The sequence below is a fragment of the Erpetoichthys calabaricus genome, chromosome 18 (genome assembly GCF_900747795.2).
Source record: "Erpetoichthys calabaricus chromosome 18, fErpCal1.3, whole genome shotgun sequence".
Classification (NCBI taxonomy): domain Eukaryota; kingdom Metazoa; phylum Chordata; class Cladistia; order Polypteriformes; family Polypteridae; genus Erpetoichthys; species Erpetoichthys calabaricus.
In genome coordinates, this window is record NC_041411.2 from 52,106,570 (window position 1) to 52,133,423 (window position 26,854).

At 38.8% G+C, this 26,854-nt stretch overlaps 1 protein-coding gene across 1 annotated transcript in view; it reads right to left on the bottom strand.

The window, feature by feature from the left end:
• eif4e3 (eukaryotic translation initiation factor 4E family member 3) overlaps window positions 1–26,854 on the bottom strand; it is a 203,331-nt gene that overhangs the window by 26,754 nt on the left and 149,723 nt on the right. The window lies entirely within an intron of this gene.

A 26,854-nucleotide genomic window follows, 5' to 3' on the forward strand; every position in this document is an offset into this window, starting at 1 on the left:
TTTGGTCATAACATAAAATGACGGTGTAACAAACAAGTGAATATTTCATACTGTTTTTTGCATGTATAAAACTGATATTATGTCATCCTTTAACTATATTATTATGAATATAAATAGAAAGTTTTCAAGTAAAAGCAAACAGGTACACTAAAGATTTAAAGCAAAATCATTTTAATTTAAGAAAACAAATATAAAAATAAAATCAAAGTAACATAGCATGCACAATAATATATCCTTAAAAAATATTTGAAGCTCAACCCCTCAGAAAGTCCCCTTTAAAATGGGTCTTCTTCTAAAACAGCAGTATGTTCTGCACTGGTTGAATACATCACAAGTCAGGCATGCTTACTTTTTAAGTATAAACCAAAATCTTTCAAAACAATTAAGTAAAATACTCATATTAAAAAAAAAAGTTTTACAAAACAGGCATTAATTACAAATCTAGCAATTTTAAAGCTGCTATATATGTAAGAACTGCCAAAAACCTGTCTAAGTTATATTATCAGTTTACCAGTAGGACATGAATCACTCTTTTTAATGTAAACTAATAAACAGTAATAAACTGGGAAATGATGTATGAGTCACATGCAGATGAAACTGAGGGACTCAATCATTGCAATACACTATATTAACATTTGTATTGACAATGTGGTACGCTCAAAGGCAGTGCAAGTTCTGGATTTATTAAGGAGTTAAAAAGTCTCCCAAATGAGAAAAAGGATAACAATTAACTCCATAGATTAAAAAAAAGCTCTGAAGGACGCACAGCAAGTGCTAAAGCAAAAGAAGTTTACAAAGCTAAAATAAAAAAATAAAAAAATTCAGTAACATGAAAGATGTCTGGAATGCACTAAGCATAATTAATAATAATTCTTTACATTTATAGAATGCTTTTCTCACTACCCAAAGTGCATTACATAGTCAGTTGGGAGCCACTTCAACCACCATTAAGTCCTAGATGATGCGATGACAGCCATTTTTTTTTTTGCGCAAGTACTCTCATCACACATGAGCTATTAAGTGGTGAGAAAGACAGCCAATTACAGACAGAGGATGATTAGGAGGGCACAATGACTAGGCCGTGGTGGAAAATTTAGCCAGGACATCAGGATACACCCTACTCTTTATGAAAGATGCCCAGGGATCTTTTATGACCACAGGGAGTCAGAACCTCGGTGTTACATCTTCTTTGAAGGACAGTGCCATTTTTACAGTAGTGTCCCCATCACTGCACTGGGATCCACACACAGACCACAGGGTAAGCAGCCCCTGCTGGCCTCACCAACAAAACTTCCAGCCAGGGATGCATGATAATATCGGATTTATATCTGTATCAGCAGATAATGGGTTAAAATAATTTTATTGGCATCGGACCAATGACTAAATTTGACCGATAATTCGAACCGATATTGATGACACATTCACTGTGTTCCAGATGTGCCAGACGTTTAGGCGACGTTGGGCTACTGTGCGAAAATGTCTGCAGTGTGGAAGTTTTTCAAAGTAAGTGAGAGCAACATAAAATTCGCCATTTGCAACACTTGGTTCGACTAATGTTTTGCACGGAGGGACCAAAGTGCGAAATTTCAATACCACCAACTTAATTACACACTTGAAGACATGCCATCCTGACAAATATACAGAATTCCTCAGAGCAAAAGAGGTAAATCCTGCACCACCGCGCACAAAATCAAAAACTGCAGTTGCTCAACGTGTTGATCAGTTACTTGAAAAATCTAAGAAATTTGATAAAGATAACCGCAAAGCTCAAACAATTACTGCAAAGCTGATGGAATTTATTGCTCTGGACGATCAGCCATTTTCTGTTGTAGAAGATATGGGATTTCGAAGGCTGCTTGAGCACCTCGAGCCTTACATAAGATTATGGAAAGTCATGTGCACAAACTCCTTGCTGAAGATGTCACAGCCATAAGCTTTGCCACTGATATGTGAACATCTGATATGAGTGTTACAAAAATGCTTAGTTTAACTGCTCAGTGGATCGACAGAAAGTTTGAATTGCAGAAAGCAATCTTGCACACCCAAGAATGCTCTGGATCACACACAGGTGCTGCACTCTGTGGCGTTCAACACTAGAATTACCAGAGCCTACGAAAAAACTCGTATATCCGGCCCACCTTAAATCGCTTCTTAAAACCTTTCTCACCTCTCCGCCAGCGTCTTTTGTCATCTAAATGTACTGATAAAGACAAGCTGCCAGCAGCCGGCTATTCCATCCCCCCAACGACTTAGAACGTAAACAGGCTTTTCCCAGCTCTTGCCTTGATTGATTACCTGGGAGTGAAGTGGAGTTTTAGAGTAGAAATAATAAGATTGTTATTTGAAACACACGCATTTCATATGTGTTGCATTTCTACAGTAATCTGTGTAAACACATTGTTAAAACAGAAACGTGTTATATATTCTAGTAGCAATTGACAAAATGTAGGCATAAACTATATAATGTATGAAGCCTGAAGTCCAAATATCAAAGAAACACTTTCAGAAAAGGTACAAAAAAAAGCCACCACCAAAAAAACCCGCCTTAGTGTGAGACATTGACACGCATTAGCTATCTCTGCTTCCGTGGCGCAACAGTACCAGTCACTAACTGGGAATCAGAAGGTCATGAGTTCGATCCTGCACAACTCCCATTTGAGAAGTGTTCTTATTTTCACTATTTTAGAATAAAAAGATACATTTGATTTCAGTCTGTAACAGCTGGTGTAATTTATGATATTTGTAAAGGTTAGCTTTATTTTTTTAAAATTCACTTTTCATTGTCTCAGTCGCGTTCAGGATCCATCCCTACCGCCCCCCACCTGACACTGCTGTTTTTACATAAAGACGCGCTGATTTAGTGTGCGCAAGAACATGCAGGTGGCCAGTTGCTGAGTGCTACAACGCACATTTTAAAAAAAGAAAGAGACAAATATATGTGACGTTTTGAAGAAATCATTTTATGACGCGAATAGTACCAATCAGAAAACATCGTCGAAGTAATGCAATATTATTTGAAAACGAACAGCGTCAGGTTGGGTGTGAAGTTATACTGGCGCTGTTTGAGTCAGATCAGAAGCTGAATAAGCTGAAAAAGCTCCTGTTCTGACTCTAAGTAAAAAAGCATGAATTGATCAACAGAAATAACCGCGATTGACATTTTAAAGTTAACGATTTACAGTGCATACCAATTTATAAATTCAATGTCCATTTGAGGAAAAAAAAAAACACTTTCTTCAAAGCTGGGAATCGAACTCGCGTCTCTATGGCACAGTAAGGCAGTGGTGCTCCAAGTCAGCAAACTGTCCTTATAACTTATTTTTTTCAAGATCCATAACACACAGAGCACTGCGTAATACAGAGACAGACAGGCAGAGATATACAAACAAACAGGGAAGGCACATGTACTGAAAGAAAAAGCACTGAATAAGCTCACCCGCTCTAACATCACCCCTCCCCCCGATCTGACTCTCTAAGTAACAGCGCAAGTACAGACACAAATCAAGTGCATGTGTGTACTGTATAATATTAACAAAAGAGCAGCTTACTACTGAAAACGGCAAATATAGGAGTGAGTGGGGATCGAACCAGTACTCTTGATCACACTTGGTGATATCGATCGCGGTTATTTCTGTTGATTAATTCATGCTTTTTTACTTAGAGTCAGAACAGGAGCTTTTTCAGCTTATTCAGCTTCTGATCTGACTCAAACAGCGCCAGTATAACTTCACACCCAACCTGACGCTGTTCGTTTTCAAATAATATTGCATTACTTCGACGATGTTTTCTGATTGGTACTATTCGCGTCATAAAATGATTTCTTCAAAACGTCACATATATTTGTCTCTTTCTTTTTTTAAAATGTGCGTTGTAGCACTCAGCAACTGGCCACCTGCATGTTCTTGTGCACACTAAATCAGCGCGTCTTTATGTAAAAACAGCAGTTTCAGGTGGGGGGTGGTAGGGATGGATCCTGAACGCGACTGAGACAATGAAAAGTGAATTTTAAAAAAATAAAGCTAACCTTTACAAATATCATAAATTACACCAGCTGTTACAGACTGAAATCAAATGTATCTTTTTATTCTAAAATAGTGAAAATAAGAACACTTCTCAAATGGGAGTTGTGCAGGATCGAACTCATGACCTTCTGATTCCCAGTCAGTGACTGGTACTGTTGCGCCACGGAAGCAGAGATAGCTAATGCGTGTCAATGTCTCACACTAAGGCGGGTTTTTTTGGCGGTGGCTTTTTTTTGTACCTTTTCTGAAAGTGTTTCTTTGATATTTGGACTTCAGGCTTCATACATTATATAGTTTATACCTACATTTTGTCAATTGCTACTAGAATATATAACACGTTTCTGTTTTAACAATGTGTTTACACAGATTACTGTAGAAATGCAACACATATGAAATGCGTGTGTTTCAAATAACAATCTTATTATTTCTACTCTAAAACTCCACTTCACTCCCAGGTAATCAATCAAGGCAAGAGCTGGGAAAAGCCTGTTTACGTTCTAAGTCGTTGGGGGGATGGAATAGCCGGCTGCTGGCAGCTTGTCTTTATCAGTACATTTAGATGACAAAAGACGCTGGCGGAGAGGTGAGAAAGGTTTTAAGAAGCGATTTAAGGTGGGCCGGATATACGAGTTTTTTCGTAGGCTCTGGTAATTCTAGTGTTAAAAGAATGAAACACAGAAAATACCCAAAGAGGATGTTCATGTAGTTTTACGAGACAACGCACGCAACGTTGCAAAGGCTATGAAGGAATGCGGGATCCCAAGTTTGCCATGTATGGCTCATACTTTACAGCTTGCCATGAACGACAGTGTACTATCCCAGCGCAGGATCTCGGATACAATAGCGAGTGGCAGAAAAATAGTCGGTCACTTTAAGCATTCACAATTGGCCAACTCGCGTCTCAAAACTATACAAACTGAACTTGATATGTAGCCGAAAATGCTTCAACAAGACGTTTCGACTAGATGGAACAGTACATTCTATATACTGCAAAGCTTGCTGGAGCAGAAAAGAGCCCTCGAGGCTCATGCCTCTGATTTTGAGTTACCTGCAACTCTAACGCCTAACCAGTGAGGTTTGATCGAGAACATAATCACACTCCTTGCTCCATTTGAACAACTGACAAAAGAAATTTGTCAGTCTGAAGCCTTGGCTTCTAACGTTATTCCCTGAGTTAATGCTTTAAAACGACTGTTGACTAAAAGCGCTCGTACTGACTTCGGAGTCAAAACCAGTAAAAGTGCTCTCTTGGAGGCTGTAAACAATCGTTTCATTGAGATGTACACAGAACCCATGTACTGTGTTGCCACTATTGTAGACCCGAGATACAAAGACCGCTATTTCAATTTTTCTTCTTCTTTCGGCTGCTCTTGTTAGGGGTTGCCACAGCGGATCATCTTCTTCCATATCTTTCTGTCCTCTGCATCTTGTTCTGTTACACCCATCACCTGCATGTCCTCTCTCACCACATCCTTAAACCTTCGCTTAGGCCTTCCACTTTTCCTCTTTCCTGGCAGCTCTATCCTTAGCATCCTTCTACCAATATACCCAGCATCTCGCCTCTACACACGTCCAAACCAACGCAATCTCACCTCTCTGACTTTGTCTCCCAACCGTCCAACTTGAGCTGACCCTCTAATGTACTCATTTCTAATCCTATCCATCCTTGTCACACCCAGTGCAAATCTTAGCATCTTTAACTCTGCTACCTCCAGCTCTGTCTCCTGCTTTCTGGTCAGTGTCACTGTCTCCAACCCATATAACAGACCTGGTCTCACTACCGTCCTGTAGACCTTCCTTTTCACTCTTGCTGATACCCGTCTGTCACAAATTACTCCTGACACTCTTCTCCACCCATTCCACCCTGCCTGCACTCTCTTTTTCACCTCTCTTCCACAATCTCCATTACTCTGTACTGTTGATCCCAAGTATTTAAACTCATCCACCTTCACCAACTCTATTCCCTGCATCCTCACCATTCCACTGACCTCCCTCTCATTTACACACATGTATTCTGTCTTGTTCCTACTGACCTTCATTCCTCTCCTCTCTAGAGCATATCTCCACCTCTCCAGGGTCTCTTCAACCTGCTCCCTACTATCGCTACAGATCACAATATCATCAGCAAACATCATAGTCCACGGGGACTCCTGTCTAATCTCATCTGTCAACCTGTCCATCACCACTGCAAATAAGAAAGGGCTCAGAGCTGATCCCTGATGTAATCCCACCTCCAACTTGAATGCATCCATCACTCCTACTGTAGACCTCACCACTGTCACACTTTCCTCGTACATATCCTGTACAACTCTTACGTACTTCTCTGCCACTCCTGACTTCCTCATACAATACCACAGCTCATCTCAGGGCACCCTGTCATATGCTTTCTCCAGGTCCACAAAGACACAATGCAACTCCTTCTGGCCTTCTTTAAACTTCTCCATCAACATCCTCAGAGCAAACATTGCATCTGTGGTGCTCTTTCTTGGCATGAAACCATACTGCTGCTCACTAATCATCACCTCACTTCTTAACCTAGCTTCCACTACTCTTTCCCATAACTTCATGCTGTGACTCATCAATTTTATTCCCCTGTAGTTACTACAGTCCTGCACATCCCCCTTATTCTTAAATATCGGCACCAGTACACTTCTTCTCCACTCCTCAGGCATCCTCTCACTTTCCAAGATTCCATTAAACAATCTGGTTAAAAACTCCACTGCCATCTCTCCTAAACACCTCCATGCTTCCACAGGTATATCATCTGGACCAACGGCCTTTCCATTTTTCATCCTCTTCTTAGCTGTCCTTACTTCCTCCTTGCACTTCCTAATTCACTATCTCCACATCATCCAACCTCTTCTCTCTCTCGTTCTCTTCATTCATCAGCCTCTCAAAGTATTCTTTCCATCTGTTCAACACACTCCCCGCGCTTGTGAGTACATTTCCATCTTTATCACCCTAACCTGCTGCACATCTTTCCCAGCTCGGTCCCTCTGTCTAGCCAATCGGTACAGGTCCTTTTCTCCCTCCTTAGTGTCCAACCTCTCATCATACGTCTTTTCTTTAGCCTTCGCCATCTCTCTCTTCTCCTTGCGCCTTATCTCCTTGTACTCTTGTCTACTTTCTGCATCTCTCTGGCTATCCCACTTCTTCTTTGCCACCCTCTTCCTCTGTATACTCTCCTGTATTTCCTCATTAAACTACCAGGTTTCCTTTTCCTCCTTCCTGATGTCATGCCAAGCACCCTTCTTGCTGTCACCCTTACTACATCTGCTGTAGTTTCCCAGCTGTCTAGTAACTCTTCAGTGCCACCCAGTGCCTGTCTCACCTCCTCCCTAAACTCAACCTTGCAGTCTTCCTTTTTCAACTTTCACCATTTGATCCTTGGCTCTGCCCTCACTTTCTTACTCTTCTTGATCTCCAACGTCATCCTACAGACCACCATCCTATGCTGCGCCACCACTTTGCAGTCTTCAATCTCCTTCAGATCAACTCTTCTGCATACGATGTAATCTACCTGTGTGCATCTTCCTCCACTCTTGTACGTAACCCTATGTTCCTCCCTCTTCTTAAAATACATATTCACCATAGCCATGTCCATCCTTTTGGCAAAATCCACTACCCTCTGACCTTCTTCACTCCTCTCCTTGACACCATACCTATCCATCACGTCCTCGTCTCTACTGTTCCCTTCACCTACATGCCCATTGAAATCCGCTTCAATCACCACTTTCTATCCCTTGGGTACTGTTCATCACTTCATCCAACTCACTCCAAAAATCTTCTTTCTCCCCCATTGCACACCCAATTTGCAGTGCATATGCACTAACAACATTCATCATCACACCTCCAATTTCCAGCTTCATAATTATTACTCTGTCTGACACTCTTTTCACCTTCAAAACACTGTTGACATACTGTTCCTTCAAAATAACGCCTACCCCATTTCTAACATCTACACCATTATAGAACAATTTGAATCAACCTCCGATCAACCTGGCCTTACTCCCCTTCCATTTAGTCTCTTGAACGCACAATATATCAACCTTTCTTCTCTCCATCATATCTGCTAACTCTCTCCCCTTACCAGTCATACTGCCAACATTCAAACTTCCTACCCTCAGTTCCACTCTCTTTACTTTCCTCCTCTCCTCCTGCCTCCGGACATGTCTCCCCACTCTTCTCCGGCCAACAGTAGCCCAGCAACCATTTCTGCCAGCACCCTATTGGCTAACAGTACTGGTGGTGGTCGTTGTTAACCCGGGGTCAACTGATCCGGTATGGAAATTTGTATTGTTATCCACATATTGAAATGCAAATGAGTGAATCACAGATAAATTGTCCAAAACAGAAAAGGGCCAAGATAAATGACAAGGTGGCATGCACGCTCTTCGAAATGTACAACAAAATTCTTGAAGAAAACACATGCCTCGGGAAAACAGCCAGATGACGAGAGGTGAGTAAAAAAACAAAAAAAACAAAAAAAAAAAAAAAGCTCTGTGGAGATCTTTACAACAATGTTTAAGTAAATAACTAGGGCTGTCGGATTGAACATCACTATTCTAACATAATTCGAATGTATAAAAAATCTTGGAAGGCAAGAAAGAAAAACGCACAATCGAATGTAAAAGAGCGGTTGTTGGTATTACCTTGCACTAACTTTGGCTTCATGTTACTTAAGACATGCTGGACACGATTGTGGGATTTTACAGATCTGTTTTTGTGCGTAACTTTTTAGGATCAGCCTATACGTGTTTCTGAATTGTTAACCCATATTGTTATTAGTCATTAGTTAAACGGTCGGCATCTTCTGTGTAAAACACACCCATTTTAAAGATCGCTAGTTTTCATCAAGCGACTGAGGCAACTATACCCTATGCTTCTTTGCTTCATATTTTTGTTTGGTGCGTGTTAACTAAATAGTTTCGTAAATAAACACTTAAACTCATTTTACATTTTTTTTGTTACTTTGAAAAATGCTGTCTGCTAAATAATTGATTATATAATACACAAAATACTTAAAAGACCACCACAAAGTAACATTTAATACACTTGTTTCATTTGTAAAATATGTAAAGGGTCATAATGCTTCAGTTTATTTACTGTAAAAAATAGACAAAGGGATATAAGGTCCTCTGGCCTCTAGGAAAAAAAGAAAAAAAATGACTGCATTTACTTTGTTTGAGCAATCACTGACAATTTTGTTTGTTTTTCTTTTGAACATTGCCGTTAGAAAGTGTCAGTGCGGTGAGTGTCTTATTTCTCTTTGCATTGCTTTTTGTGGGAGAGCCAATCACATTCATGGAAGCCAGTGTTTTCACCTGAGTCCCTTAAGCAATAATGAGCAACTTGTAAGCAGATCACAGTGATCTACAGTGAAAAGCAAAAATATTAATAATAAAATTGTTAACGAAAAACAGTGGTACTAGGGTGTTGTACCGTGTTAGCCATTATGAATGTAGAGAAAAGCCAAGCAAAATGACACTTTTTATTGGCTAACAGCATATTGTAATCTTTTTAGTTAGCCAATAAAAGGTGTCATTTTGCTTGGCTTTTCATTACAAAAATCAGCAAATACAATACAGACATGCATTCAATTCAAATGCCATATACTTATTTTTATTGTAAGGATTCTAATCTTAATCTGACAGCCCTGGTAAATGCCAAAATGCAGACCTATCTTTTAGATATGAAAGATGACACAGAATATAATGCTGTATATGTATGCATGCTACTTGGCAGGTGAAGGGATTTCTTTCTGAAGCACCAATCCCGAGGAATGAAAATCCACTGAAATACTGGAACAACAACTGGAGTCGGTTTCCTACCATTGCCAAAGTAGCACGCAAGTTCCAGTCAGCCCCATGTACTAGCGTGGACAGTGAGAGATTATTCAGTTTGGCTTCTAATGTGATCAATGAAAAGAGAAACAGAATTTCCTGAAACAAGGCAGAGATGCTTTTGTTCGTTAAGAAAAACCTTTCTTTACTGTTGTATCCTTTTCTGTTTTTTAAAAGTATAGATTGGTTAGATTTATTCCATCAAAAAGAAAGAAAAAAAGTATTACAGTATGTAGTATTTAATACTGCAGACTGTAAAACAAAGGATCAGATAGCCAGCCAAATGTGGTTGAGCAGAAGCCATTTTAATGATTGTAAATAATCTGCAAGTTATTCTTAAGTGGTATTGCTTATTTCATTGTCATTGTACATTTTACCATTTTTTTTCAGTTTTCATTTTTTTGATTATTGTTGAATTTGTTGTATTTGTTCCATCAAAATGAAGGAGAAAAGTGTTATTTAAAGCAACAACCTGCAAAACTGTTTCCCGTATAACCAACAGGTAGCCAGCCAAATGTGGCAGATATCATTTGTTTTTAATGATTGAATGTGGTGTGCAAAATTGTTATACAAATAAGTGTTCACTTTGTCTGTAATTCTTGTCCAGACAGATCGTTTCATTTATCTCTGTATCTTACAAATATGTACTGTATATTGGCATTAGCAGATAAGTACATAGACATTATTGGATATCGGCATCAGCCCAAAATTCCCAAAGAAGCATCCTATTTTGTTCCTGTTACAAAGAAAGCAGGTGCTTCTTCAATTAATGACTTCAGACCAGTGGCACTTACCTCTCACATCATAAATATCTTTGATTCTGCACTTATGCAGTGTACTGATATATGGATGAAACAAGAGTATAGGAGTCAGGCGGAGAACTTTCTTTCTTGGTGCAAACAGAATTGTCTGCAACTTCATATTGACAACACCAAGGAACTGGTTATTGACTTTTGCTGCACCAAAGAGCCAGTCCAGTCACTATTCACGGACTGGATGCAGAGATGGTGTATTCCTACAAGTACTTGGGGGTTCACATCAATGGCAGGTTGGAATGCTCTTGTAACACTGAGGAACTATATAAGAAAGGGCGGAAAAGGCTCTTTTTTCTTAGGAGACTGCATTCCTTTGATGTAGGTAATGACTTTCACTTATTCTATAACTCTGTGAAGGCAGTGTGATTTTCTACTCTATGGAGTGCTGAGTTGGTAACATTACTTCAATGGAGGCCCACCAAATCAACAAACTAACTTAAAGGGTAGGCTCAGTTACTGGACAAACTCTGGAACTGTTGGAGGTAGTACCAAAGGTGAGAACTGAAACAAAAATAAGTGGCATTATGAACAATGCTGCACATCCTTCTCTGACACATTAAGGACTTTCAGATAACAAATTATTCAGCGGAAATGTGTCATGAAGCAATACTGGGGCTCCTTTATATCAATAACAATACACCTGCATAATGCCTCACTGTGAGTGTAACTGCCATGTCAGATGTTTTTCTTCTTAATTTTCATCCTTTTTAGTTATTCTGTCTGTCTGTCTATCTATCGAGTGACAAAGTTCTATCTGACCTGCTGATTGGATAGTTATATGCCGTGTGTTAATTTAGATTAAAAAATATAACACACTACAGAATAAAGGGAATGGCCTGCCAATACTAAAGGGTTTGTGCACATTAAATAGACCAATCTTCACAACGCATATCCCATGTGACTGTTTGATGTTTCAGCAACAAAGATGACTGCTCATTTAACAGTAGTAAATATAAAGCTACAGTGCTTACAACAGTTGTTATAGTTTTTAAGAATTTCATGCAATGTTTGTTCCAGAACTTTAGGGATATCTGCCATGTTCGAGATAGAATGACAAAACTATGAATGCATAAAAGTAATAAATTGATTAAGGAAAACACAAATCAATGTTTACTTTCTCATTTGTGGTTTGAACATGGTGATAGACGGTTTTTCAACAAAAAGCCCAAACAGGCCTATTGCAATAAACAAAATATTAACACATTTAATTATTTATTAAACAAGGATAACAGGAGACAGATGTATGCAGGTATACACAGATGGGCAACAAACACAACACTATACACTAAGGTACTTTATTTTTTTTCCTCTATTAACACTAGAATTACCAGAGCCTACGAAAAAACTCGTAGATCCGGCCCACCTTAAATCGCTTCTTAAAACCTTTCTCACCTCTCCGCCAGCGTCTTTTGTCATCTAAATGTACTGATAAAGACAAGCTGCAAACAGCCGGCTATTCCATCCCCCCAACGACTTAGAACGTAAACAAGCTTTTCCCAGCTAATGCCTTGATTGATTATCTGGGAGTGAAGTGGAGTTTTAGAGTAGAAATAATAAGATTGTTATTTGGAACACACGCATTTCATATGTGTTGCATTTCTACAGTAATCTGTGTAAACACATTGTTAAAACAGAAACGGTTTACAATATTCTAGTAGCAAATGACAAAATGTAGGCATAAACTATATAATGTATGAAGCCTGAAGTCCAAATATCAAAGAAACACTTTCACAAAAGGTACAAAAAAAAAGCCACCGCCGAAAAAACCCGTCTTAGTATGAGACATTGACATGACTTAACTATCACTGCTTCCGTGGTGTAACAGTATCAGTCGCTGACTGGGAATCAGAAGGTCGTGAGTTCGATCCTGCACAACTCCCATTTGAGAAGTGTTCTTATTTTCACTATTTTAGAATAAAATGATACATTTGATTTCAGTCTGTAACAGCCGGTGTAATTTATGATATTTGTAAAGGTTAGCTTTATTTTTTTTAAATTCACTTTTCATTGTCTCAGTCGCATTCAGGATCCATCCCTACCGCCACCCACCTGACATTGCTGTTTTTACATAAAGACGCGCTATAGTTCTGCAGTGTATCACGATACATACGACCACGTGTTTTTTTCCCCCAGTATTGCCAGTCCCCATGTGTTGCTGTATGATGTTTCTTTTGTACTCCAGGACATGCAGAGGAAAGCATAGTAAAGAGCAGTAACTTCAGCGCTATATGCAATCATCAGACACTCCCCATCTGATGCTGTTTTCACATAAAGACGCGCTAAAGCCCTGCAGTGTACTTGTGACTGCATTGTCGTACCAATGCTTGCGAACTGAAGTGTCTGCATGCACTTTTCGTGGCATTATACGTGTATTTTTTGAGCATGCCCATGTAGCTCAAACACAGGAATATATGTTGATGTAAAAGTATAACAAAACAAGTGCACTTTTATTCAAGACTATAACCGAAGAAAAAAGAAAGCAAGTTACAGTAGGTGGAATTCTAAGAACTGATTTCCATTCTGTGCTATATAACTGTTAACATTTGAATCTGATGATTGCATATAGCGCTGTCCGATTTAGTGTGCGCAAGAACATGCAGGTGGCCAGTTGCTGAGTGCTACAACGCACATTTTAAAAAAAGAAAGAGACAAATATATGTGACGTTTTGAAGAAATCATTTTATGACGCGAATAGTACCAATCAGAAAACATCGTCGAAGTAATGCAATATTATTTGAAAACGAACAGCGTCAGATTGGGTGTGAAGTTATACTGGCGCTGTTTGAGTCAGATCAGAAGCTGAATAAGATGAAAAAGCTCCTGTTCTGACTCTAAGTAAAAAAGCATGAATTAATCAACAGAAATAACCGCGATTGACATTTTAAAGTTAACGATTTACAGTGCATACCAATTTATAAATTCAATGTCCATTTGAGGAAAAAAAAAACACTTTCTTCAAAGCTGGGAATCGAACTCGCGTCTCTGTGGCACAGTAAGGCAGCAAACCGTCCTTATAACTTATTTTTTCAAGATCCATAACACACAGACAGACAGAGCACTGCGTAATACAGAGACAGACAGACAGGCAGAGATATACAAATAAACAGGGAAGGCACATGTACTGAAAGAAAAAAAAAAATCAACATGTGCGTTGTTTCTGCAGCACTGAATAAGCTCACCCGCTCTAACATCACCCCTCCCCCCGATCTGACTCTCTAAGTAACAGCGCAAGTACAGACACAAATCAAGTGCATGTGTGTACTGTATAATATTAACAAAAAGAGCAGCTTACTACTGAAAACGGCAAATATAGGAGTGAGTGGGGATCGAATCAGGACTCTTGATTACACTTGGTTTGCGTCTGTACTTGCGCTGTTACTTAGAGAGCCAGATCGTGGAGGGGTGATGTTAGAGCGGGTGAGCTTATTAAGTGCTGCAGAAACAACGCGCATGTTGATTTTTTTTTCTTTCAGTACATGTGCCTTCCCTGTTTGTTTGTATATCTCTGCCTGTCTGTCTCTGTATTACGCAGTGCTCTGTCTGTCTGTGTGTTATGGATCTTGAAAAAAATAAGTTATAAGGACAGTTGTTCATGTTAATTGCAGTCTCAATTGTTAAAAAAATATTTTAAAAGGAGCATCCCACATGAAAATATAACGATCTCATTAACTGACAGTGCATACCAATTTACAAATTTTATGTCCGTTTGAGGTTAAAAAGAAAAAAAAGAAGTAACACTTTATCCCCAGCGGGGAATTGAACTCATGTTTGTGAGGCAGAGAAAAGCTACTCGGTCTGAGAGGCAAATCTTAGCGCGCTACGCCACGGAAGCTGTTATATGATGTGTGAAGCTTTTGTGGAAGTGTTTATTTGATCTTAGGAACTCGGGCTTTACACATTCTATAGTTTATGCCTACATTTTGTAACATTTATTACTAAAATATGAAAAAGTTTCTGTTTTAGCAATGTGTTTACACAGATTACTGTAGAAACGGAACACGCATGAAATGCATGTATTCCAAATGGCGATCTATTATTCCTATTCTAAAACTCCAGCAGTTCAGTCACTCCCAGGTAATCAAACAAGGCATGAGCTGGGAAAACTTAGTGAACGTTCTGCGACGGTGGGGGATGGAATAGCCGGCTACTTGCTGCTCCTCTTAATAGGCACATTTAGAAAACAAAAGAGAGGTGAGAACGGTTTTAAGGTGGGCCGGATCTACGAGTTTTTTCGTAGACTCTGGTAATTCTAGCGTTAAAGGGGCATAAACTTAAGAAATATATCTCTCCTTAATTCTTGTCTAAAGAATTGCCAAAGAAAACATAATTAACTCAATACTGACTTTAAAATGCTTTTGAAAGATTTACAATATTTTAGCTGGTTAACTGAATAAATCTCTCTCTAATTTGTAAGTTTCTTTGTGTCAGCACACTTTGATAGATAGAATCTGCAGTCACTTCCTAACCCACAACTCCACTGTGAGGGTATGTGAGTGTGTGAAACAGATAATTTGAGGCTGCTGTGTATGGAATAAGATCACTTTCAAAAATAACTAATTTAAATAAAAAATTAACATTTTACACGTGCCAATTACACTTGTGTTTCTGAAAGTTATGTTTGCGTCTGAAAATTATGCTTACGCTTCTGAAAGTTATTCTTAATTCAGAAAATTACGAGTACAATTCTCAGGCGTAAACAAACTGTCAAAAATACATAATTGGACACACTACGCATTCGCTATTGAGGAAGAAACGATCAATTTTTGTTATTGCGAATGTGCCACTAAGGTAGAAAGATGGAGTTATTTTTGACAGTGATCTTACTCCATACTGCTGTGTGACATTGTGGTGCAGGCTGCTGTAGGTATATGAAAGGTGTTCCTGCAAATTTAGTTTTTTATTATATTTAGGAAGAGAAAAAAAAATTGTCACACAGGTTATTACTTACAATTCAAGTAGCATGACCAGAACACACATGCTAATACATTTTCTGGTTTTACCCTTGCCATGAGGTTACAATCAATATTAATCTCAGAGCCAAAATCCGAAGGAATGATACTCAAATTTCTCTTGTATGTTTTGCTTTGAAATCTCCACTTTATGAGACCAAAAGAAAGATTTTCACTGGCACACCCTAAAGTATAAGGATGGAGACACTTTGAGTTTCTTTATTCATATGTATATCTCCCGCTCTGCTTTTGCTGTACAAGGTTAAATGCAGGTATATATGGAGGTTACAGAGAGAGACTTCACATAGTGGCCTTCTTTTGCTAATAGACTTGTGACCAACCAACTCCTTTCTTCATTGAGAAGAATGTGTTGCTTACATACAGCTCTTCTCCTGATAGTGCACCTTGTTATTCCTTAAAAATATCCAAGACCAACTCCATTATGAACTGCTTTTTTGGTCTGGTACTAGATTTTACATTGGAGTAGAAGGTTGCCATAGTCTTATGTTATGGGGCACATCCTACGATATAGGATGTTAAAACAATAGAGCAGAATCTCAACACAAGGCAGTGATGATGCAGGGAGGTGGGAGCTAATGCTGATATGGATGTATAAAGGAAACAGTGGGCACTGTGCTACTGTTTCTTTTTTAAGTGCAAAAAACCCTAACTTTTTGGTAGACAGAGCAAAGTTTTGTCCATGTAGGTTGGCAAAGGTTAAGTTATAGTTATTCCTCTTACTTCCCAAGGTTATAAACAGCACAAGACTGAGATATCTCGGAGCCTTAATACACTAACACAAGTGTAATTCAGCTGTGATTGATGCTATCTTATCAGAATGGAAACCTTTAGATGCTGAATACCAAATAGAGGTCACTACAGCAGCTCCCCACTAACCCAGCCGTGTAGGGTCACCCCTATACGCCGGTCCCAAGCCCGGGAAAATGGGGAGGGTAGCGGAGAAGGACCTGGCAACCCACTTCGCGAATTTGTTGCCAAGAAAATTCTATGAATACGCTCTCGAACGTTTCATATATGGTGCCCAAAGGTAGGACCCCCAGGCCGGCGGATGCCCAAAAAGCTACTGGGGAAGAGCAAAGGCCGGACACTAGTAACCGCTGCAATTATGACACGCCTGGGGGAAATCCCCCGGGAAGCCCAGGTGCTAATGCAGCCAGCGGTGAACGGAACAGCCTGAGCTTTAAAAAAACGCTCAAAATTGCAACTTGGAATGTGTGAAGTATGAACCAAGGAAAATTAGAAGTTGTAAAAAACGAAATGGACAGGCTCCAAATCGATATCCTCGGAGTCACCGAATTACGCTGGACTGGCAGCAGTCATTTTCTTTTTTTTTTTTTTAATATTTTTATTTTATTAATTTTCATTGTAATCATTCCATACAAACAGATCAATTTATAACCCAACAAATTTGAAGACAAATCAAACCCCACCCCTGAGAAGGAGAGCTTAGCTAAAGGAAAATTGCTTTAAGCTTTTTAATAAGGCAACATTAGACAAAAGAAGGGGGAGAAGTAAATATCTATATAAATAAGAGATGGAGAAGGGAGTTAAATGCAATAATAGTTAATTCTCTTATTCTAAAATAATATTGATTAAATCCTGCCAAGTTTTGAAAAAATTTTGTACAGATCCTCTAACTGAAAATTGATTTTTTCCAATTTCAAATAATATAAAACATCAGTTTCCCACTGACTTATAAGAGGAGAATTAGGATTCTTCCAATTTAACAAAATAAGTCTGCGTGCCAAGAGTGTAGTGAATGCAATCACCGTTTGTTTGTCCTTCTCCAATTCAAGTCCATCTGGAAGGACACCAAACACAGCTGTTAGTGGGTTAGGAGGGATTGTGATACTAAGGCTGTCTGAGAGGCACTGAAAAATTTTTGTCCAAAATGATGTTAGTTTGGTGCAGGCCCAGAACATGTGACCCAGTGAGGCAGGAGCTTGGTTGCAGCGCTCGCAGGTTGGATCCTGGCCTGGAAACATTTTGGACAGTTTTAAGCGAGACAGATGAGCTCGATATATAATTTTTAGTTGAATAATTCTATGCTTTGCGCATATAGAACTCGAGTGAATTCTCTGCTTTGCTACCTTCCACTCCTTTTCTGATATATTGATTAAGAGATCTTCTTCCCAATGTCCTCTTGGATCTTTGAAAGGTAGGGACTCTAATAAGATTTTATATATTGCGGAAATAGTGTTTGTTTCCTCGGAATTGAGCAGTATTTTTTCCAGCATTGTGGAGGGTGCAAGGTGGGGGAAATCGGGCAATTTCTGTTTAACAAAATTTCTAATTTGAAGATAGTAAAAGAAATGTGTAGCTGGGAGGTTAAATTTTGAACGTAATTGTTCAAAAGATGTAAATATGTTGTCTATATAAAGATCTCTGAGCATTTTAATCCCAAAACTTTTCCAGGTATTAAAAACTGGATATACTTGCGAAGGTTGAAAGAGGTGGTTCCCTTGCAGAGGTGCCACTGATAAAAGATTTTCCATCTTAAAATGCTTCCTAATTTGGTTCCAAATGAGTGAGTAAAGCACAATTGGGTTATTAGTATATTTGCGATAACTTTCATTTATTGGAGAGCAGAGCAGGGAATATAAAGAAGTACTACAGGATTTTACTTCTATTGCAGACCAAGCCTGTGTATGTGCATTTATTTGTGTCCAGGTTTTTATGGCTTGTATGTTTGCTGCCCAGTAATAAAACTGAAAATTAGGTAAAGCCATGCCACCTTCTGCCTGAGGTCTTTGTAGGGTCGCTCTTCGGATACGTGGGTGTTTTGAGTTCCAAATGAATGAGGTTATTATTGAATCTAACTGTTTTAAAAAACGATTTATTGATATATATTGAAATGTTTGGAAATAAAAAGAGAAGTTTAGGAAGGATATTCATCTTAACGATGTTAATTCTTCCGGCTAGAGTGAGATGAAGGGTTGACCATCTAAGCAAGACTTGCTTAATTTTTTCCATACAGACGCCAAAATTTTGTTGATAAAGAGCTTTATGTTTACTTGTGATATTTACCCCTAGGTATTTAAACTGATCTGCTATGGTAAAAGGTAGGGTGTCTAATTTATTATTATATGCTTGTGAGTTCACTGGAAAGAGTATACTTTTATTCAGATTAATTCTAAGACCAGATATCTTTTGAAATTCTGTTAGTGCTGTTAAAACAGCAGGGACAGTGTTTTCTGGGTCCGATATATATAAGACCATATCATCTGCATATAAAGAAATTTTCTGTTCCAGTCCTTCTCTGACAATCCCCCTTTATCTGATGAGAATTTCGGCAGTGAACCGCCAGTGGTTCAATAGCGATTGCAAACAACAGTGGCGACAAGGGACATCCTTGTCTGGTACCAGGTTCTAGTTTAAAGTAGTCTGAGCAAATTTTATTAATACAAACTGAAGCTTCTGGACTGGTATACAGTAGTTTAATCCAAGCACAAATATTCGGGCCAAACCCAAATTTCTCCAATGCAGTGAAAAGGTAATTCCATTCGATCATGTCAAATGCCTTTTCTGCGTCTAATGATAGTAATATCTCTGGGGTGTTTGATTTTGCTGGTGAATATATAACATTAAACAAGCGTCGGAGATTTGAAGAAAGATGTCGGCCTTTAATAAATCCAGTTTGATCTTGTGATATTACCGAGGGCAGCACTTTCTCCATCCTTCTAGCTAGGATTTTTGAGAGTATCTTAACATCATTATTCAGGAGTGAAATTGGTCTATATGATGCACATTGTAACAAGTCCTTATTTTGTTTAGGAAAGACGGTGATTAATGCTTGTCGAAATGTTTGAGGTAGTATTTGGTGGTCTTTAGCTTCTGTAAATGTTACCAATAAGAGTGGAGCTAGCTGAGTGGAGAATTTCTTATAAAACTCTACGGGGTAACCATCAGGGCCTGATGATTTCCCGCTTTGTAGTGACTTTATAGCGTCTAGTAATTCTGTTAGCGTTAGAGGTTTATCTAGTTCCTCAGCACTTAAAGCATCTATTTGTGGTATTTGTGAATTATCCAGAAATGCATTAGATTGCGTGTTGTCTTCTTTGGGCTCAGTGGAATATAAAGACTTATAGTAATCTCTAAATGTGTGCATTATTTTATTATGGTCGATGATTTCTTCTCCATTCTTGTTGGTGATTACTGGTATTGCATTGTGAACTTCTTGTTTATGAATTTGTTGAGCTAAAAGCTTATTAGCTTTTTCTCCGTGTTCATAGTAATGCTGTCTAGACTTATAAATAAGTTGTTCAGTTTCTTTAGTTGTTAAGATGTTAAGTTCTGTATGCAGGGCCTGCCTTTTCCTGTGAAGAGCTTCACTTGGACGCCTGGCTTGTTCTTCATCTATTCTAGTAATTTCATTTCTTAGCTCTGACACTTTCTTGGTTTCTAATTTATTTCTATGGGAAAGATATGAAATAATCTGGCCTCTTAGGAAGGCCTTTAGAGTTTCCCAGAGTGTTCCTGCAGAAACCTCTGTAGACGTGTTTTGTCTCTAGGAAGAAGCTGATTTGTTTGGATATAAATTCTGTGCAGTTCTCGTCTGCCAATAAAAGAGGGTTAAGACGCCATCTGCGAGGTGAGTACGAGGGGCTTATTGATTTTAGCTCCAAGACTAGAGGGCATGGTCAGAGATAACAATTGTGTCATATTTGCATGATTTAATTGTAGGCAGGAAATTATTATCTATAAAAAAATAATCAATTCTTGAGTAGCTATAATGCACTGGTGAGTAGAACGAATATGTTCTTGAGTTTGGGTTAAGAAACCTCCAGGGGTCTGATAAGTTGTGATCATTTAAAAACTGTGTAATTATCTTTGCAGTATTAGATGTCGTCCCCCCCTGTCACGGGAGTCCTATCTAAGAGTGGATTTAAAACACAATTAAAGTCCCCAGCCATTATAATTTTATGAGTGTTCACATTGGGAATGGATGCAAATAGATTTTGCATGAATTCCTTATCATCAACATTGGGTGCATAAACATTTATCAAAATCATTTTACTGTTATATAAGTTGCCCATGACCATCACATATCTCCCTTCAGGGTCCGACACTACCTCTGATGCTACAAATGGAACTGTTCTATGTATGAGAATTCCCACCCCTCTAGTTTTCTTTATAAAGCTAGAATGGAACATTTGGCCAGTCCAGTCTTTTTGTAATCTGAACTGATCCTTGGTTAGTAAGTGGGTCTCTGTAAAAATACTATTTTAGCGTTTAAGCCTGTTAGGTGAGAGCATACTTTCTTTCTCTTTAATTCGTGATTCAGGCCTTTAACATTCCAGCTCACAAAGTTAACTGTCCCATCATGGAGACATTGATTCTGAGTTTTTAATGTCATTTTATAGTTTTAATTGGTAATATGGCAGTTTTAATCTTAGTTTCAAGATTCCCCAGGAGTTGTTGCATGTTAGCCTGTTGCTGCATTGATATTTATAATTATAAGGATTATAAGAATAGATTAAATATAACCTGCTCTCCTTCTCTCCCCCCTTTATCCCCCCCCCCCCCCCCCATTTTGCCTCCCCACATGAGGCTAGACCCCACTTCGCGATGTTCCAGTCCTCTGACATACGAAGAGACAGAGCACGTCCAAAACAAAACAAACCCCACCCTGCAGCGGCGTTACAGAATTAAAACAGAGATATCTTTTACAGTTAAATCCTTAATACTATCTGCCGAAAATGTTCTCATTAACAATATTTAAGCTTGAAATAATCTTCAGCGCTTTTAAGTTAAGATATTAAGATTAAAAAAAAAAAAAAAAAAAAAAAAAACAACCCTGGAGTGATTTTAAAAACTAGTCTAGGATAAACCTGGTAATTCATACTGTAATAGTATAATGGTAATTGTATAAATAGTAGAACAAGCATTAAACCAAGGGTATGAAGTTAAACAGTCTACTTTAAGGTATAGTAAAATAAAAAAAATAAATAAAAAAAAAAAAAAAAAAAAAAGGAATAAAAAAATAAATAAATAAAACGAATCCTACTTTAATCACTTCCACATTTTCACACTCACGTCTATAACTCTGATTAAAACATAAACATATAACATATAAAGTCCAGCTAAAAACAAAAAAAAAAAAAAAAAGAAAATAAGATGTATAATTATAATACCAGTCTCTTTAAACATGGATCCAGCGATCAGATCATTTTCAATCGGACAATTTCACAGTTTATTATTCTGGTCATGACAACGTCAGAAAGAATGGGGTAGCGTTTATTGCTCAGAAAAACATTGCATGGGCTGTAGAAAGTTACAAAATAACTAGTGAACGCATAATGTCCATCCGCCTGCGTGGAAAGCCAATGAACATTACAATTTTGCTGGTATATGCTCCTACAACGGACGCATCAGAAGAAGAACTTGAGCGGTTTTACTCTGAAGTACAAAAAGCTGTTGATGAAACACAGAAGAAGGACGTCACCTACATTTTGGACGACTTCAATGCGAAAGTAGGCAAGCAAGCAGAAGCCGACATTGTTGGCAGTTTTGGACTAGGCAAGAGGAACGAATCCGGGGAACACCTGATTCAGTTCTGCCAGGAAAACCGATTAAGAATCACAAATACATGGTTCATGCAGCCAAAGCGTTGGCTATACACATGGACATGACCTAACGGATTGCACCGAAACTAGATTGATTATGTCCTTTGCAGTCAGCGTTGGAGAAGCTCCGTAGTTGCCATGAAAACATTCCCTGGAGCATACTGCGGCTCAGACCACGAACTGCTAGTCGTGAAAATCCAGGTGAGACTTTGTGGCATCAGAAAACATGCACCGCCGAAAAAATTCGATATATCGAAAATACCAGCATCATACGCCATCAAGGTAAAAAATCGCTTTGAATTACTTGATGCGGCGGAGAATCCACCAGAAGAATTATGGGACGACATCAAATCAACAATCACGGAAATAGCGAAGAGGTACATACCAAATAAGAAGCCAGAAAAGAAAGGCAAATGGTTAACGGAGGAAACTCTTAGGATTGCCCATGAAAGGAGAACGGCTAAAGCTGCAGGAGACAGAGATAAGGTGAGGAGGCTGAACACAGAATTTCAAAGATCCGCCAGGAAAGATAAGGAAGTGTACTGGAATGAGCGCTGCAAAAAGGTCGAGGAGAATTGCTTGAAAGGTCACACGAGGCATCTATTCGCTCAGGTGAAGAACATCCGAATGCCTTTCTCTGCTCATAAAGGAACAATCAAAAACAAGGACGGAACCGAAGCATACGACCAGCAAGGTATAAGACACAGGTGGAAAGAATACACTGATTACACTGCATGCAAAAATGAACCCGGGACTTTGCAGAACGATGACGCGCTGGCATTAGAACCACCGATCTTGGAAGCGGAAGTTGCATTGGCCATCAAGCAGCTTGCTAAGAACAAAGCTCCAGGCATAGATAACATCCCAGTGGAAATTACTGCGCCCTGTACCATCGGCAGTCATCACGACCCTGTGTCAAAAGATCTGGGAATCTGGCAAATGGCCGAGACACTGAAAAAGATCCATATTTATCCCGTTACCGAAAAAAGGTGACACCCGAAATTGCTTGAATTATCGCACAATAGCTCTGATCCTGCATGCAAGCAAAATGCTCCTAAAGAACATACAGGAGCGGCTGAGGTCAACAATCGAGGCAGAATTGCCCGATGTACAAGCAGGTTTCAGGCAGGGACGCAGCACTCGCGACCACATCGCAAACCTGCGTTGGATCATTGAAAGATGTCGGGAATATCAAAAGAAGATCTACCTGTGCTTCATAGACTACACAAAGGCATTTGATTGCGTTGACCATATGAAACTGTGGGAAGCCTTAAAAGAGTTGGGTGTACCACCGCATCTGGTTAAGTTGATCAGATCGTTATATTCTGAGCAGGAAGCCACAGTTCGGACACAATGCAGAGACAATGAATGGTTCCACTGTAGAAAAGGAGTGCGACAAGGTTGCATCCTCTCCCCCTTTCTGTTTAATCTGTACGCAGAAGTCATCATGCGGAAGGCAGGACTGGAGGAGTCAGAAATTGGAGTAAAAATCGGCGGAAGAAACATCAATAATTTCTGATACGCTGACGACACTACCTTGTTGGCTGAAACAAAAAAGGGACTTGAGGATTTGATAATGAAAATCAAGCACGAAAGCAAAAAAATGGGTTTGCAATTGAACTTAAAAAAGACGAAAATAATGACGACCGCAGTCAACAACATCAAAATAAAAATCGGCGATGAGGAAATAGAATGTGTTCAAGAATTTACTTTCCTAGGCTCAAACATCGACCGGGGCGGAGAACTTTGCTCAGAGGTAAAAAGAAGGATAGTGCTCGGCCGAAGTACAATGCTGAACATGGAAAAAATTTGGAAAAGCAGAGATATCAGCCTCACCACTAAATGCAGGCTAGTCCGTGCAATTGTTGTTCCAAAAACCAAGTATGGATGTGAAAGTTGGACCCTGAAAAAAGTTGACAGAAGGAAGATCGACGGTTTTGAACTTTGGTGCTGGAGAAAGCTACTCCGCATTCCATGGATAGCAAGAGTAACGAACAAAGAAGTGCTACAGCGCATAAAGCCGAATATCTCGTTAGAAGGGAAAATCACTAGACTCAAACTGACCTATTTCGGCCATATAATGCGATCAAATTCGCTAGAAAAATCGGTCATGCTAGGGATGGTAAGCGGCAAAAGAAGACCCGGCCACCAGTGGACTCGTTGGCTTAACACCATCAAAGCAGACACGGCATGAGTATAACACAGCTCAAAGAAGCTGTGCAAGATCGAAAAGCATGGAGAGAGCTAGCTTACAGAATCGCCAAAGGTCGGAAACGACTGAACGGATGACACACACAGCAGCTCCACAGAAAAATTCAGAATTTAGGCTGAAATGTGGGTTTGATGTTAAGTGTCAGTCAAAGGGGCTAAAGCCCAGCAGAAGTCTCATGTGCCATGTGAAAGGAAAGAGGGCAATACCACTTTGCTCTATGTTCTGGAAATGTTGCTGGTCTTAATTAGCTGTCACTATAAACCTATATTCAAGTATGCTTATGTACACTTCAGGTGAATGGTGCATGCCCTCTAAATGCTTAATACTTTCTGCTGTGGTAGACCCTGTCCTAACAAACCAAAACAGCAATGAAAACACACAAAATTCATAGTTTACTAAGCAAGCTGGAAATAACTGTTCACTAATAAAACCACATGTGTTCTCCAATATGCACCTGGATTATCTTCAAGTGATCTATAAAAATGGTGTATGGCCAGATGACTTAAAAGCGTAATATTCTGCCCGATACATGCACCACTTTGAACAGAAAAAGCTAATATTTCCATATGATACTATGGGGCTCTACCTCTTGCTCGCCAACCCCTATGTAGGCACTATGCGCCAGCCACTTCGCGTCTCTGCCATTTGCGCATGGGTAAGCAGATGTACAATTTACACAGATTGTTATTTTCATGGGAATTGTTACATATGCATAATAGAAGTAACTATTTTACATTACAGCGAGTAATTAACCATAGTTAAAAATAGTAAAATGTAATAAATTGAAATAAAATTATGTTGAGTTATACGTTTTCATTCTGTTTGGCTTTGAAATTAACATGCAAATACTTTGTAAACTTCTGTCTTTGATATCTTTGTCTTTCGAAACTATTATCACTGACAATTGGTCACATGTTGGTTTATTATAAATGCGACCGTGATCTTTCAGATTCATATAGAAATCCAAGAAAACTACTTTTTTCGTGTTTTGCAGATAAATTTCGTGTAAAGTGCGATATGTTTGGACGTATGGATTTGTACCCATTATTGGCTGTGTAATTTCTAATACGCCGGATCGTTTAAATCTTTCGATTCTATGTTGCATCGCTTCTCCGTGATCATAAATATAAACCTGACAGAATTGTGGTTTCTTTGAAATTAAACTTGTAGTAGCTTTAATTGTACCACAGATTCTCATAGGGTATGGTCCTGAATTGTGTAAATCTACCTTTGAGCACTGAAGGTTGCGATCGTGAACAGATTACTGGAGATTCCGATATTTTGCCTGTAGTGTTTGTGGATTTCACTTTTTCCTCTTCATTGGGAAGAAACACTACTTTTCCCTGATGGCAACATGAATTAGACGATCTACAAGTCTCAGACTTAAACTTTAAAGCCGAACAATATCTACATACTTCTGTCATATCACCTATGTCCATATATTCAATCTCTTTTCACTGTTCCGTTATTTCACCGAGTAACAATTTCCATTTGCTAGCACTAATGCAATCTTTACTATCAGTTTTTTGACTTTTGAATTTTAATACTTTCATAATCTATGCTATGCATGTGTATCGTGCCAACTTTGACTTTAAATAAGGAAAACATACAAATTTATAAGAGCTAAGACAGCAGGAACTGTGTCTGACAAAAGCAATCACATGAATGAGAGTTGAGTGGACCATAGATAGGCGTGTTTGAAAATAGTTGAGAGGAGGGCAGGACTTGAAAAAAATCTCTTGGCAAAAAGTCTCGTCTCAAGATTTCCTTTATAATAGAGAGATAAGTTGTCAAACACTGTGGTGATAGTGTCCTTGTCTGGGAATGCTTTGGTACATTCTGACCTGGACAGTCTGTCACCACTGAAAGTGCCCGGAATTCTGCTTTGTATCAAGAGAATTTTATGTTAATCACTGTTAAGTTACAGCTGAAGAGCAATACAAACACAGGCAGAACATGCTAAGCCTACATAGTTCAAGACTAGACGTGGGTTTGAACTTCAGGAGCTGGATTATTGAGACATCAGTGTAAACCACAGTGCTGCCATTTGAACTATTTACAAATTAATTCAAATGCTATGCAGATGTTTCACGAAGGCATTGTATTGCTAAGAATGTCAAAAATCCATCTTAAAATCTACTGTTAATTTACAAAAGTTTTCCAAAACTCACAGTAGCTAAGGTAGCATATTAAAATCTTTATAATTAATGTGTTCTCCGACCTAATCACTAATTGCTAAGTGTATTTTAACTTGGAAACATCTTACATCAATTATACTGACAGACATCATTTGCCAGGCAATACATTAGATTCACATCATGAGAGTTTTCTGAACATTTAGAATAACAAGATTTATACTTATAATGAAATATTTTCATGATGAAATGGATTAATATATTTGTAAAAACATTATATACATAAATTGA